We start from the raw sequence: 4,014 nt of genomic DNA, 5'->3' as shown, positions 1-4,014 counted from the left end.
CGCAGGATTTGCGGGGGCGTCCCCCACTCTGGCGCGTACGGGGAACTGGCGGAGGCAGGAGCTGTGGAAGATCCAGGGGATCCGAGGCGAGCCCCGGGGTCGGAGCATTGAAGATGAGCTGATGGGGAGGCCGGAGAACGAGGCGGATCCGAGGGCGGCATGGGCTGCCCCGGCATCCCGGATGGGGCGGCGCGGGTGGGGGGTGGGGTGGCCGCCGCGGCCGGAGTGGCCAGCGGCGCAGGACGTGGCGACTCTCCTCTCTTGACGGATGAATTGTCTTTGTCAATAGTGACCACACTAAACTAGAGAGAGTCGGCGTGCTGAAGTGAAGGCCTCTAGAGAGTGGCTTCAGAAGGAAGTCGAGAAGCATGACAAGCTGGCAACAATGGCGAGGAAACTCGAGGCTGCAACTTGCCGCACCGGAGAAGTCGCAACACACTTGAAGCTTATGACCATGCACTGGCTCGCTCAACCAAAAAGGTCGATGCACTGGCGCAGCAGTGAGAGGAGGTGTAGGCCTTCTTAAGTCGCCTTGATAGGTAGACAAAGCCCGTCGACCCCGAAAACCCATCAGAAGCTGCCATGATCTCGTCATACCCTTTGAGCTAGACGCTATCAGAAGATTAGCACGAGCCATCGCCAAGTACTTTTCGGGAGAAATAAAGTCCAAGTCCTCTTAAAGGGCATCTATCGTGTGTGCACATCAATCGATCGATTTTTGTTCCTCCATTAGAAACAACATCGAACAATTTATTCTGTAATACAGTGATGGCTCATCGATTTTTCAGAATTTTTGATTCATTTTCTTGTGATATGTGTATGTGATTGTTTTTAGTACCCCGGATCGCTTGTGCTAGGCGCACTGCAGCTTTGTTAGGGCTGGTATAGAACCCTACCTTCTTGGGGCGTAGGGTTACTGCGCCTCATATCAATCTTTAATCTGAGTTAAAAAAAATGCATCAGTATGCACGCACATAATCCTGCTAAAATTCAATCTATGCTTAAAAAAAGCGGTGTGCTATTAGAAGATCTATACGTCGAAAAAGGAATAGAAGTGCGCATGCAGGCAAACGTGCGAAGCAATCCATGATCTATTCCTAAGAAGAAGAAAAATCAGTATGCATGCAGGCGAGTGTGCTACTGGAAGTGATCTCTGATCTATGCTAAAGAAAATATATACATCAGTATGTAACTTGCTATGATTGAATCTATGTGCAAGAATATAAAATAAAAGTCAAGTCGGTGGTATGCATGCACGCAAATTATGTTTGAGCTTTGGCACCACTAAAATAGGAAAATGTATGAGCTTTGGCGAGGCTGTGGTGCGCGTCACAAGAGGCGCTGTTGCGCCCGCCAATGGATACATGGGTTAGCAAAAATTGCATGCATATGGCAGCAGAAAATGAATTAAGAATTTGGAATAATCTATAAAGACGTCACTTTATTACAAGGTCAATTGCTCGATGTTGTTTCTAATGAAGCAACTAAAATTAACCGATTGAGGTGCACACACACGATAGATGCCATCTAAGAGGACTTGAACTATATTTCCCCCTAAAATTAAATGTTCGATGATGGCTCGGGCTGATGTTCTGATGACGTCTAGCTCGAAGGGTATGACAAAGATCATTGCAGCTTCTCGTGGGTTGTTAGGGTCGGCGGGCTTTGTCAACCTGTCAAGGCGACACAAGAAGGCCTCCACCTCCTCTCGGTGCTGCGCCAATGCATCGACCTTTTCAGTCGAGCGAGCCATTGCATGGTCATAAGCTTCAAGCGTGTGGACGGCAACTTCTCCTCCACGGTGAGTAGAAGCCTCGCCTGCCCTTTCCATGGGTGCCGGCTTGCCATGCTCACAAGACTCTTTTGAAGCCACTCCCTAGAGGCCTCCACTTCAGTGCGTCAACTCTCCAGTTTTGGGCGGTCACTTTTGAAAAAAGGAAGTGCGCCCGTTCTTAAAAAGGTGCCTAACTGCCCATTCTGACGCGTCCGAAAAGCTCACGCTTGTCAAAAGAGACCGCACTAAACTGGAGAGTCGGCGTGCTTAAGTGGAGGCCTCTAGGGAGTGGCTTCAAAAAGGAAGCCAAGGAGCATGACAAGCTGGCGGCCATGGCGAGGAAACGCGAGGCTGCAGCTCGCCGCACTAGAGAAGCCGCAACAAACTTGAAGCTTATGACCATGCAGTGGCTCGCTCAACTGAAAAGGTCAATGCACCGGTGGAGCGGCGAGAGCAGGTGGAGGCCTTCTTACGTCGCAGTGGTAGGCAAACAAAGCCCGTCGACCCCGACAACCCACCAAGCTGCCATGATCTTGTCATACCCTTCGAGCTAGACTCCATCAAAAGATTAGCACGAGTCATAACCAAGCATTTATTTTTAGGGAGAAGTGAAGTCCAACTCTTTTTAGAGAGCGTCTATGGTGTGTGCACCTCAATCGATCGATTTTAGTTCCTTCATTAGAAACAACATCGAACAATTTGTCCTATAGTACAGTGATGACTTAATCGACTATTCAGAATTCTTGATTCATTTTCTTGTGACATGTGCATGTGATTGTTTTTTGTACCCACGAGCTTGTGCTAGGCGCACTGCAACTTTGTTAGGGCCGGTACAGAACCCTAGCTTCTTAGGGGCCATAGGGTTGCTGCGCCCCATATCAAGGTTTAATCTGAGTTTAAAAAATCCATCTGTATGCACGCACACAAGCCTGCCACGATTCAATCTATGCTTAAAACTAGGGGTGTGTTATTAGCTAGAAGATCTAGATCGAAAAAGGAATATAAGCACGCAGGCAGCCGAGCGTGCTACGGGAACTGGAACTGATTGCTGAAGAAAATAAATTTCAGTATGCATGGAGGCGAACGTGCGAAGCAATCCATAATCTATACCTAAGAAGAAGATAAATCAGTATGCATGCATGCGAGTGTGCTACTGGAAGTGATGTCTGATCTATGCTACGATTGAATCTATGTGCAAGAAGATACACTAAAAGTCAAGTCGGTGGTATGCATGCACGCAAGTGTGCTACTGAAACCGATCTACTATGCCTTATCTCTCTGCACATGCGTACGTCTTATGTTGATTATGTTATTAAGGCAAACAAAGCAAAGCTAACAGGACTATTTGTGGAGGGGTTGTACCTTCTCTACGGGTTGCAGAGGCGGCTGCTCGATGAGCGTCGATGTGGAAGGAGATCCCTCGGGGCCGGCTGCTTGAGTTGAAGAGGTGGCTCCTTGATGCGCGTCGAGGTGGATGTCCCTCGTGGGCTGCTTCTTATATACTAGAGGCCTTGGGAAGATCTAAACGGTTTGCAGGTAACGAACTGGTTCAAGGGCAGGCCTTGGGAAGATCTAAACGCTTCTTATATAAGGTATTTAGGGCTTCGACGGGCGTCGAAATTTCCTACAACTGTCATCACATCCTGCTATAACTGCCGTCGCGTTTTGCTACATCATTTTTGCTACAATCGACGCCACGCCCTGCTACAACCAGCATTTCGAATTGCTACAACAGGCAACACAGCGAGCTGCAGTGGGCAGCGCGGCGAGCTGCGTTGGCTTAGCGGCAAGATGATTTTCGCTAGAACCGATTTTGTTGGAACCACCAAACCAAGATGTTGCAACGGTGAGCTGTGGCCGAACGAGCTGCAACCAAGAGTGTGAGCGGCGGCGACTATTTTTTTGCTGCAACTGTTGTATGCGTCTGCTACAGCCGGCAACGGAAAACAAAGCTATGACGACGGCCATACGTGTTGTGACAAGCGAGGTGTCTTCCTCAGCGTTGACGGGAGACTACGAGCGCGGGTGGTGCAGGGTGGCCGTTGTTAGAAGGGAGAGAGAGGGATTGGTGGAATTGTGTATTGCTTGAGCCCCGTGGGCATATATGTATATAGGAGTACATGGTCATTTTAGAGTACATGGCAAGGTAGAATAAATCCTAGCTATCCTATGTTTCCTAAATAAACATTATACTCAACATCCCCTGCAATAACAACGGTAGCGACGCAGACAGTGAGACC

The sequence above is a fragment of the Triticum dicoccoides genome, chromosome 3A (genome assembly GCF_002162155.2).
Source record: "Triticum dicoccoides isolate Atlit2015 ecotype Zavitan chromosome 3A, WEW_v2.0, whole genome shotgun sequence".
NCBI classification, from domain to species: Eukaryota; Viridiplantae; Streptophyta; class Magnoliopsida; order Poales; family Poaceae; genus Triticum; species Triticum dicoccoides.
Note: the sequence above shows the minus strand (reverse complement) of the source record.